Here is a 12,300-nt window from a genome sequence, read left to right as displayed (position 1 = left end):
AGTCCCGATAGGAGTCGCCCTTCTGGGACGCCCTCCGCCCTTCGCCCTCCACGCCCACCGCCTCGGGCCTGGCGTCGCCTGCCCGGGTGACGCCAGGGCTACCCGGCCTCACCCTCTGCGACCCTGCATTTCTCCTTACGGGCCCCGGCTCTGCTGCCCCCTCCTCCAGGAAGCCCTCCAAGAAGCCGACCAGCCCAGCGGGGGAATCGGAGGTTTGCAAGGCCTCCACTGCTGCAGAAATGGCCCCACCTTTGCAGAATGGCGGCCAGAGGGCAGCCCAGGAGCTCTCGGAGAACTCTGGCTGCCTTCAAGGTGTTTGGTTTGTTTCCGTCACCCCCATTTTACAGATGAGGTTCCTGAGGCCTGGAAAGTAAGGCGCTTGCCAGCCGGCACAAAATTGAGTCTGGACTCCAAGCCTGCCCTTTCCAGGCCTTGTTTAGGGTGGGTCCCCTGGGCAGAGGCTGCAACAGCCCCCCAGCTGGGGTTTCAGGAATCAGCCTTCCTGGCGCTGCAGGAGATGCTGTGGGCGGGGACAGGCGGGTTTCCACTCTGAGCTTGGGCTGACCTGCCAGTCAGCCAGGCAGGGAGCCCCCCTGCCATCCCACCTGCCCTATGTCACCCACCACCCCAAATCCCAGCTCACACCAGCCCAGGGTGGCAACAGTGGAGCCGGCTCTCAGCACACTCAGGGACTGCCCGTTACTTCCTCCATCAAGGGCAGAGGACTCAACTTCCCCGTGTGGCCCACCCCATTGCCCACACTCTGCCTGTGCAGCCCCCCACTTCCCAGCATTCCCTTCTCTGCAGGGGGAGAAGGCAGCCCAACCCAGGAGACCTGCAGCACCACCTCCCTGTGCGAGGAGCATCCTTCCTGCCCCACGGAGCCAGGTGATGAGCTTTGGCCCAGGAACCTGGAGCAGAAACTTTTAGAGCCATTGCCTGTGCCTGCTGGGTCCCCCGGCCTTTGCTTCTGCCAGGAGAGGGTCTCCAGCCCCAGAATGAGGAGCCGAGTGGAGCAGAGCCACTGCCACTGTTGGAAGCTCCTGACACGGGGCGCGTGTTTGTTACAGCAGCACAACCTGCTGGAAGCTGGCTGATGTTGATGCCGTCATCTGGGGCCAGCCCAAGGTTCATCTCCAGCAAATCTCCTCCTCCTTCCTGCTTTCCTCCTACTTTACTCATAGGTATTTATTGAGCAGCTACTGTATGCTGACTACTGCGCAGGGCATCAGAGATACAGCCTTGAGCAAAAGTGCCATGATCTCTGTCCTCATGGAGCTCACTGTGGGGAAAGACAGACAAATGTAAAATGACAGCCACTCGGGGTTCCAGCAAAGACACAGTGATCAGATCTGGTGGAAAGACCCCTCTGGTAGTTGAGGAGAGTGGAGGGTGGAGGGGCCAAGACAGATACCCTGCCCCCCAACCCAGACCAAGGAAGCTGATATCGTGCTTCTGCTCGAATACTTCCAGGACGGGGAGCTCACTACCTATCAAGACCAATTATTACATCGTCCCCGGTTATCATGTTCTTTAGTCATTCTTTTTAAAATTTATTTTATTTATTTATTTTTGGCTGTGTTGGGTCTTCGTTGCTGAGCGCAGGCTTTCTCTAGTTGCAGCGAGCGGGGGCTATTCTTCATTGCACCGTGCGTGCTTCTCTTGCTGTGGAGCACAGGCTCTAGGCATGTGACACGGGCTCAGTAGTTGTGGCTTGCGGGCTCTAGGGCGCAGGCTCAGTAGTTGTGGCGCATGGGCTTAGTTGCTCCGCGGCATGTGGGATCTACCCGGGCCAGGGCTCGAACCCCTGTCCCCTGCATTGGCAGGCGGGTTCTTAACCACTGTGCCACCAGGGAAGTCCAGTCATTCTTGATATGACACGGAATCCAAATCATTTGTCATCCTGGCACGTTCCCCCAAGATGCTTCAAAATGTGCGAAAATCCCCCTTAAAATGCGGGGGGAACACTCACCTTCCTCTCTTCTGGATACTATTCCTCTGTTAATACAGCCCCTTCCTGCCACAGCTCTTGTATGTTCATCCCACGGCACAGAGCCCAGGGCCCTGTATTCAGCAGGTGCTCAGCAAGGGCCTGGTGATGCACTGATGTGACCTGAGATCCCAGGACTCAGCCCTGGAGGTGCTGGGTGTCAGCCCCCTTCCCACCTGTCTTCAGGTCCCTTTTCCAGGAAAGGCCCATGGCCAAATGTGCCACCCAGTGTCATTCCATTTGAGCCCCACGCTGGGTTGTGCATTTGGGTGAGCTTCCAGCCTGCAAAGTCCCTTCGCTGACCCCAGGTGTTGGCACGGGGGGCAGGGTGCAGGGACATGCCAGCTGGCAGGGCACAGTCTAGCCTGGGGTGCACGCCTGCCCTCTCCTGGTGCCGCCTTCCCAGGGCTGACGGCCCTGTGAGCTTGCTGCTCTCTGTAGGGCAAGGGGGCGCCGCAGGCTTGGGGGCCTGGCTGGGCATTTTCTTGGGTGTCGTGGTTTGAAGGGCAGGCCTGCCGGGCTCACCTGTGGCCTTCCCAGTCCCTGCCCGACATCAGTGCCCCCACCCCCGAAAGTCTGCTCTTCAAGCCGGGGCCTGGCTGCCTGTGAGAGGGATGGCGCCCAACAGTCTGCCAGGTGGCAGGGCCCAGGCTGACCACAGGAAGTGCCCACCAGGGCCATCAGTCCCATCTGTGTGTGTGTTGGGTGGGTGAGGGCTAACGGCTGACCCCTGTGGGCAGAGTCCTGGGCCCTGCAGCCACCTGGGCCCCGCAGCCACCACAGTGCTTCCAGGCGGCTCCCGGGAAATGTGGGCACCTGCTGCCCTCCAGAGGCCATAGTGGGTACTACACCCACAAGGCCCAGAAAGCAGGTGGGAGCGGCTGGGGGAGTCCGGGAGGGTCTTGGCTGGTGGGGAGACCCAGGCCCCGTGGGTTCCCGACCCCCACTCGACGCCTTCCTATGAAACCTTCTTTCAGAACCTGGCTTGGTCACTGCAGGGTTAATCCCCACCCACCCCTCCAGCACCCTGAGTCTGGCTCTGCCCCCAAGCTGGGAGGCTTCGGGGGCCATCGCTCCATCTCCAGCGGGCTCAGTGTGTGGTTGGGGACAGGTGACCCGGAGCGCGTGGCTTGGCCTGTCGGGGCTCTGTACGCTCAGCTGTGAAGTGGAGATTTGATGATGCCATGTGAAATGACTCGCAGTCCACGCTCAGGGCTGGCGGCTGCAAGGAAGCAGCTCGAGAGACCGAAGCCACCTGCGTGGGGAGAGGGAGGCGGGGCTGGCCGCACGGCCCTGCTCCTCTCGCTCACCTGCCAGCAGGGGCGAATCTGTGGAACTCTCCCACCCTGTGGCTGGGACCAAGGGCACGGGGGCCGGGTCAGCCCAGAGCAGATGGCCCTTTGGGACGGCGCCCAGGTCCCTCCTTCCCTGCCTTGGGCCTCCAGGCTGGCTGTGGCCCTCGCTGAGAGCTGAATGGTGCTGTGAGGTACCCTTATTTGGAAATAGGGTCTTTGCAGATGTAATTTAGACAAGAGCGTACCAGATTGGGCCAGGCCCTAAATCCAATGGCCCTAAATCCAATAAAAAGAGGGAGATCTGGACGTACAGATAGAAGGGAGAGGGTGAGGTGTTGATGGAGACAGGTCGGAGTGATGCGTCTGCAGGCGCAGGACGCAGGGGATGCCGGCAGCCGCCAGAAGTTAGAAGGGGCAGGTAGAATGCCGTCCTAGAGCCTTAGAGAGAGCAGGGCCCTGCCCACACTTTGATCCCAGAGGTCCGGCCTCTAGAACTGGGAGAGGATGCATTTCTGTTATTTTAAGCCCCCGGTTTGTGGTCATTTGTTGCGGTGGCCCGGGAAGGTGACCGACCCTGTCCTGTCTTGTCTTTCTTCAGGGCTCCTCTGCCCCTGATGAGCCTCCTGCTTTGCTGACTCGTTTCTGCCTTCTTCTCTGCCTGCTGGAAAGCACACTCCACGGGGTGGGGGACGGAGTGCATCTGCTCGCCCTCTCCCGTGTGCAGGGGTGTGTCTGTGCCTGGCCTCGCTGAGCACCGTCCAGCAGGCTGGGGGGAGGAGGCCGAGCGGCGCAGCCCAGGCTTCACCTGCGTAGCTGGCCGGGGCTCACCCCGCACGTCCAGGTCTCCCCACTAGCCAAGGGGGATTTTCAGCTTTGAGAGCTGAAAGGTAGAGGCCTTGCAAGGGCCCTCCCTCCCCCTCCCCCATGGGAGCCTTGGCGGGGACATCACAGTCCCATCATGGGCTGGGGCCTTAGCTCCTAGCGCCAGGGTCCTGGGAGCGGAGCCTGCACTGACTCCATGTAAGATGTGGGTCAGCGCGTGCCTGGCCTGCCCAGCACTCATGAAATGAGGGCCCTTCCCCCTCTGGGGTGGGTCCCTGACAGGGGAGAGGATGTGGACCCCTGACTCCATGGCTATCGGGATTTCCTACAATGAAGCTGACTGTGGCTCCAGGGCTACCTATGGCCCAGGAGGTCTCGCTCTGAGTCTTCCAAGCTTTTGCTCAGCTGCTGGGGCTGCAGCCCAGAGAGGCAGAGTATACTGAGGCCAGCAACCCCCCAGGAGGCCTTTGGGTCTGACTGTTCCAGTGCCCAGGGCTGAGGATGAGCCAGGCTGCCAGGGACGAGTGGGCAGTGCCCGCTGCCCGCCCTTCCCTCCTGGGGCCGCAGGGAATGTGGGGGGTGGAGGGAAGGGGCACAACAGCTCTCCTTTCTTCTCCGGCCCTGGCATCCAGCTGACCCATCACTCACTGCAGGGTCCCACGGGTGCCCGGTCCAGCCGGCGGGCAGCTGGGAAAGGTCTCGCTGACCTCGGATGGTGCAGTGGCTGTGAGTGGGCCTGAGGACAGAGGCTCCTCTGTGCCGGGGGCCTGGAGTCCCAGGCCGGGTGGCGTCTGCAGATGGGCACGGGGGCGGCTTGGGGGCCAGGGTGCCGAGCGGAGCTGGCTGTCTCTCTGCCCCATGGGGGTGGCTTTGCTGAGCAGGACACTCAGTTCGGGGAGCACACGGTCACCCCTCCTGTGCCCCAGGTAGCAAATGGTTGTTACCTCCTATTAAGCGCCTACTGTGTGCTGGGCCCCTGCCTCACCTTCTTGAATTCTTTCAGAAATTCCCTAAGGTGTCAATGTCATCATCCCCATTTAATCCAGAAGCCAAGTGTCTGTGCTTTGTCACCTGGCTCGTGAGTGGCCCGGCCAAGATGAGAGCCCAGGTCTGTCTGACTCCAAAGCCCAGGGCCCCTCTCGTAATTAGGGACTTTTTCAGGTTTCCAAAGAGGTAAATAATTTTTTTAAATGCACGTATCTGCTCCAATTGAGAATTCAAAACATTATAGACATTTTGGCGTGGATACATCTCCCACCATAATCAACAGAAATCTGGACGAAACGACTAGAAGCAACCATTTTAAGCTTTGGACAACGGGTGGCTGAGAAGAGTGGGGGGAAAGGAGCCAATGAGGTGAGCCCCACGCCTGCCCAGCTTTCTTCTAAAAGGCAGAACCAAGCAGAGCACAGTGGCCTCACTGAGCTGAGGGGACAGAGATGGGGTCTGGGGAGGCCGAGGGGACTGGGACTTGTGGGCAGAGCCCTGGAGGGGAGGCAGTGATGCCGAGAAGGATCTCCAGCCGAGTGTGGTCAAATGCTATGCTGTGCGTGTGTAGAGTGGGATTCCGGAAGCCAGGCAAAGAAGAGCTCCTAGCATCCACATGGGCTGAGAGATGCTTGAAAGCCAACTACCAGGATGACAAGGCCTCGTGGACACCATGGCATTGGATGGAGATCAAAGAAGGCCACTTCTTGGGTGTAGGGTAAGCTAACCCTGGGCTGAAGGCTCTTCTACACCTGGCATGTCAGAACTTTGAAACAAGACTCGCAAAGACCAGGCTGGCCTCCAAGTCGTTAACTGCCCTTTAGCACGAAACTCAAGATTCTTAAAAGAAGGCCAACAAGATCTAGGGTCTCAACAATTTTGCATTTATAGCCTCCAGCCCCCAATTAAACGTTACTAGACATGTGAGGAAGCAGGACCACGTGACCAAGCAGAAAAAGCAGCCAACAGAAAGAGACCCAGAAACGACATAGACAATGGAAGTAGCAGATAAGCATTTAAAACAGATATTATGATATTTAAAGTGGATAACAAACAAGAACCTACTGTACAGCACAGGGAACTCTGCTCAATATTATGTAACAGCCTAAACGGGAAAAGAATTTGAAAAAGAATAGATACAGGTATACGTATAACTGAATCACTTTGCTGTCCACCTGAAACTAACACAACAGTGTTAATCAACTCTACTCCGTATAAAATTAAAAGTTAAAAAAAACCCCAGATTTTATAACTATTCAGAGGATGTAAAAGGAGCCTTGACCATAATCAAAAGAGAAAGTGTAATACTGAATCAAATGACAATTCTAAAGACAAAAATATACAAGATATGAAAATTTAAAAATGTACTGGATGGAATTAACAGCAGGTTAGACACTACAGAAGGAAAGATCAGGGAACTTGAAGACAGGACGACATATGCTATCCAACCTAAAGCACAGAGAGGAAAAAGCCTGGGGAAAATGAGCACAGACTTGCTGATCTGTGAACTGACATCAAGAACTCTAACTGTACATGTAATCAGAGGCCCAAAAGGGTGAGGGGGAGAACGTTGGTTAATTTAAAAAATGGCTGAAAAATTTTCCCAGTGGGCTAAACCCTCAAGCCCGCAGATCCGAGAGCCTCAATGATGTCAAAATGGCACGAATACAGAGGAATCCACACCAGGACACACAACAAGTCAAAGGGCTAAAAACCAATACTAGAAAATCCTGAGAATAAAGATGAGAATAACTGCTGATCCATATCAGAAACACAGCAAGCTGAGAACACGGGGACATCTTTAAAGTGACAAAGGAAAACAAAACTGTCAGCCAAGATGTCCATTTCTAGCAAAACGTCTTTCAAGAATGAAAGTGAAATCAAGACATTGTAGGACAAGAGCTGGGAGAATTCATCACTAACAGACCTGCACTACCGTAAATGTCAAAGGAAGTTTTCTGGGCCGTAAGAAAATGATAAGAGATGTAAATTCAGGTCTGCACAAGGCATAGAAGCCCCCTGGAAATTGTAAATATGTGGATAAACATGACAGATTTTTTTTCTGTGTGTTTCTTTTAAAGATTTTTTTTTGATGTGGACCATTTTTAAAACATCTTTATTGAATTTTTTACAATATTGCATCTGTTTATTTTTTCTTTTTTTGGCCCTGAGGCACGTGGGATCTTAGCTCCCTGACCGGGGATCAAACCCACACCCCCTGCATCGGAAGGTGAAGTCTTAACCACTGGGCTGTCAGGGAAGCCCTTCCATGTGTTTTAAACAGATTCTTTTCAAGATAATAGATATTTAAAGCAAAACTAATGACAGTGCACTATGGAGTTTTTAACATATGTAGAAGTAAAATATAATAAAGACCCAAAAGACAGGAAGAGAGTGTAGAAATATACAATTGTAAAGTTCATATATTTTACATGAAGTGATATACGGTCACTTGAAGATAGATACTGATAAATTGAAGATAAAGCCCAGTCCAATGCTTAATAATAACAATCTCAGCCGTATAGGAAGAGAAGGAACTTGCTCATCCCGGTAAAGGCCATCCACAGCTGACATCATACCTGATGGTGAAAAACTGAGAGTTTCTCCTCCATCTCTGGAACGAGGCAAAGGTGTTCACTTTCACCACTGCTATTCAGTGTTGCTCCTGGCCAGAGCCATGCGGCAAGGAAAAGCAATAAAAGCCATACATTTTGGAAAGGAAGAAGCCTGTTTCTTTCTCTGTCTCTGTCTCTCTGTCTCTGCCTCTGTCTCTGTCTCTCTGTCTCTGCCTCTGTCTCTGTCTCTCTGTCTCTGTCTCTGTCTCTCTGTCTCTGCCTCTGTCTCTGTCTGTCTCTCTGTCTCTGCCTCTCTGTCTCTGTCTCTGCCTCTGTCTCTGTCTCTGTCTCTTTGTCTCCCCCATCCCCCCTCTGCCTCCCTTGCTTCCCAGAGGAAACCACTACTTTGAATTTGGTGTGTTTCCAGCTCATGCATGTTTTCGCTCTTTTCCTACACATGTGTGTCACCATAAATAGTCTACAATGTGCTTCCTTGAACTTCTAAACTCCGTAAGTTGTAGCAGGCAGAAGGCCTGTACTCATGGGCTCCATGCTCGATGGGTTCTGGCAGGGCTTGGGCAGCTGAGTGTTGGAGGGTGGGCCCACCCCAGATGCCTGCAGCAAGGCCAGGCTGGGGGCCCCGAGCTCGCCCTGGGCCCGGCCATAGGCCCCCTGCTTCTTCCAACCCCTGATCCCAGCCTGGACGCCATGGGGGAAGGGCTCCTCCGAGGGCAGGCTGGGTGGCCTGGGGGCGGGCACAGTGGCGGCGGGGACCAGTCTCGCCAGCCTGGGCAGAAAGTGATTGAAGGTGTTCCAGGGCCTCCAAAACTTTGAGCTTCGTGGTGGACCCTTTCCTCAAGGCGGAGGTGGGCAGGACACACTGTTTTCGAAAAATCATTGAATTGAGTTATAATGTACATAAAACAAGATTGCCCCTTTAACATGTACAGTTAGATGAGTTTTCAACAAATGCATCGTTGCATAAACACGATCGATAGGGAACACTACCTCACCCCAGGCGGCTTCCTCACTCCCTTGGCAGTACAGCCGCCCTCCCCAGCCCCAGCCCCAGCCCCATCCCCGGGCACTCACTGGCCGGCTCCTCCTTGCTCAGGGATCCCGGCGCCTGCAGCTTCCTCCCCGGGGCCTGGTGGGGAGCGCTGGCTGCGAGTTTCGTCAGCAGTGGCTCCTTTACTGAGGAGTGGAATTCCTTCCTCGGGTGCCCCACAGATGGTTTTCGGAGACAGACTATACAGACGACGGCCGACCAGACGTGAAAGAGGACTTAGACCTCCGCCCCACGATGGACGGGAAACAGCTCAGGCAGCTAAACCAGAAGCCCCAAACCAGTCGGCCAGATCGGCCAGGACCTGGTCGGGCCAGGCCGCTCAGTTTGGTCCCTGCTTCCAACTCAGGACCAGCCAGAGAAAGCCAGGTGTGACCCCAGCCAATCCCGTGGGGCGCCCCCATTATAGTCAGTGCCTGGAGATCCCCCAGGCCCTCAGCCCCCATCAGGGCACACCCAGAACCCACCCCCCCCTTTCCGCCATGAAGCTCCCCCACTCCTGTGCCCACCTTTGAGTCTGTGCCAATGCAGGCCTGGCCGCGTCAAGCTCTGAGTAAATGGCCTTGGCCTCTTTTCATGGTGGGGGGGCCTTCCTTTATTTCCGCGGTTTACATACTCAGCAGTGGATAACCTTCGGGCTCTGTCCAGCGCAGCTATGATGAATAGCACTGCAGAGAACAGGGACACACAGACGTTTGTGTGGCGGCATGTTTTCAGTTCACGGCCTTTCAGAGGCGGGCTCCTGCTCTGGATCGACTGGAAGGCCTGGTGGGCTCCGGAGTCCGGGGGCCACAGCTGGATCCCAGGAGAGAAGAGCTGACCCCCTCCCTTGGGGTTTTGGGTGGGCCCCAGGCCCTCTGCGGGGCCTCAGCTGGTGCCCGGGCTTCCCCATCTTGTAACCTTGGAATTCCGTCCTCTCTGCCCTGGAACTCTGGAGCAAACCCCGCTTCCCTTTCCTGAATTGGGTGTGAGTTTTGGGGAGGATGTTGCCAGGCGGTACTGAGCACAATGGTCTTCCCTTCATGGGGACCGCAGTCCGGGCTGTGGCTGGAAACCTCCTCCCGCCCCAGAATCCCCCTCTGAGCATCTTCTTCTCCTGGGCACCTCTCTCCGGTCCCTTTGTCCCCACAAAAGCCAGCCTGCGTCTGGCCATTTTACCCTGAATTAGGACACTTCTCAATTTTGGGGAGACTTTTGCTGTCCCGAGACATAAAGTTAAAGATTCTCAGAATAGCTTCTCTGCAAATAACTGACGGTCTCACTTGGCCCAAAATGAATCTGAAGGGGAATTCAAAAGCATCTCTTCTCCCAGAAAACAGATTTCTCATTGACACATTTTCTCCTGTTGATTTTTTCCCCCTTGTTTCCAAAATGGAGCTTTTTCCTCGATCCTTTGTGCCAGGAGCTGGGCTTCAGGGAGACAGAGTCTGCTTGTCAGCCTGTTCTGTGTATCTCTGCTTTCTTTTCCTCTAGGGTCTCCCTGACAATAGGACTCTTATCAGACAGGCTCGTGTCCCGGGATACTCCTCTCCCCTCAGCGGAATACGGAGAAAGGCTGCTGGGCTGAACGAAGATGGGAGGGCTGGTCCCCACAGCAGCCCAGCTGGGAGCTCGGGGAGGGTGTGACGGGGTGCGCTGGAGACCAGCACTCAAGCTTTCGGAGGTGTGGCCATGCATCTGTTCTGTGATTGACATCATTTGTCCTCCGAGAACGGAAGTGTATTTCCCAAAGGGTCTCTGTGCCTGGAGCTCTGGGGTGAACCCCACATCTGAACATGGGCTTCAGATTTCAGGGTGTCAGTCACACCAGGGAGGAAATCACCTTGAAATGTTTAACTGATTCCCCCAACCAATCCCTCCCTGGGAACATGCACTTACTTGACTGTGTGAAGAAAGTAAAAAGGCCCCGTGCCCAGATTTAGGTCCAGGAATCCTGTTCCAAGATCAGCTGCAGTTCCTTCCCTTTGGTGGCTCCTGGCACTGCTGTTTAGGGACATGAGGCCTTTCTCCCTCCCGTTACCTCCTCAGAGTATGTTCAGACCCCTCCAGAGGTACTGGAGGTCCCAGAATCCATGTTGAGTGAGGGTCCTTACAGCAAACCATCCATCCATCATTCGTCCATCCATCCATCATCCATCCACAAATCCATCCAAATATGCATCCACCTATCCACCCATCCATCATCCATCATCCATCCACCATCCATCCGTCCATCCACCCACCCATCCATCCATCCATCATCCATCCACAAATTCATCCATCCACCCATTCATCCATCTATCCACCATCCATCCATCCATCCATCCATCCATCCACACATCCATTCATCCATCCCCGCATCCATCCATCCATCATCCATTCATTCCTTCATTTCTTCGTGCAAGCTGCCTTCTACTGAGTGTTTCGAGCCAGGCTTTGGGGATGGAGAAATAAATCAGGTCACTTTCCATCTTCAAAGTCCCCAAATCCAGTGCATGTAATAGTTTCTGACTCTGTGAACAGACAGAGGCTAAGGGGCTCCTGCATGTTCTGGGAGCCTGAGATGTCATCTGTGGGGGAGACTCTGGACCTCAGGCACTTGAAAGCCATGGGGAGAAGGGAGATGCTGCCCAATTTCCTTTTGACGTGAAATCTTGTTTTTTTCCTGCCTTAAGCGTCTGGGGAGGACCGTGGGCCATGGTGGTGTGGGTGGGTTGTTTGGTCAGAGAGCCACCTCATCAGGTCTCTTTGGGTGAGGAGGGTGCCGCCCACCTCAACCCGTGCTCTGGGGAGGATTGGCCACTGGTGTGAGAGTGCTCGTAATCTGAGAGCCATCTCCCGTGGCTTGAGTGGGTGAGGGTGGTGTGTAAAGGGGGGCCAAGGAGCTTTGGGGATGGAGAGGAGGCCGGGACTGTGTGCCAGGGAAGAAGTTATCTGTGGGATTGCTCAGGTGAGTCAGCAGTGGAGGTCTTGCTTATGAGCAGGTGTCAGGCAACATAAATGTCACCTACGGAAGCCCCACCTGGAGATGCTGGAAGGCCAGCCACCGGCGTCCACTCTCCAGGGAAGCTGCCTTTGTCATGATGACCCTCTACCACCCAAAACTTCCAGCCGAGGGTTTTCCAGACATGCCACCTCCGGCCTGGCACCCTCCAGGTGCGCCCACCTCCAGGCAGGGCTGCCCCTGAACATGCCTGTGTTGGAGGAGCGGGGGTGTGCGGGGAGTCTGCCAGCAGGAGGTGGCAGCGGGGACCCCGGGAGAAGTACAGGGACCCGGGCCAGGGTGGGGGCTATTTGTATGTGCAGGCGAGGCTGGCCCAGAGGCTTCAGACCTAGAGGACACCTGAGTGACACTAATTAACCTCTGTGTCACCAGAAAGTAGAGTGGAGACACCCGTGGGTGAGAGGGTTTGGGCACCCCCCTGGGTGGTTTCACAAGGCCTAATTCGGCACGGAGCATTCGCCCTTTGCAGTTTAATGATTCAAGGCCTCTCGGTCAGAGCAGAATCAGGTTGGGGGGCCCCTGTGAAGAAGGTCCCCAAGAAGGAGTACTCAGAAGGAGGGGTGCCCTGAGGGCTGGGTCGGCTCTCCCTGCAGCCTGGGCAA

This window comes from Phocoena sinus, chromosome 1 (assembly GCF_008692025.1).
Source record: "Phocoena sinus isolate mPhoSin1 chromosome 1, mPhoSin1.pri, whole genome shotgun sequence".
In the NCBI taxonomy this organism is placed as follows: domain Eukaryota; kingdom Metazoa; phylum Chordata; class Mammalia; order Artiodactyla; family Phocoenidae; genus Phocoena; species Phocoena sinus.
The sequence above is the reverse complement of the archived record's forward strand: the minus strand, read 5'-3'. Positions refer to the sequence as shown.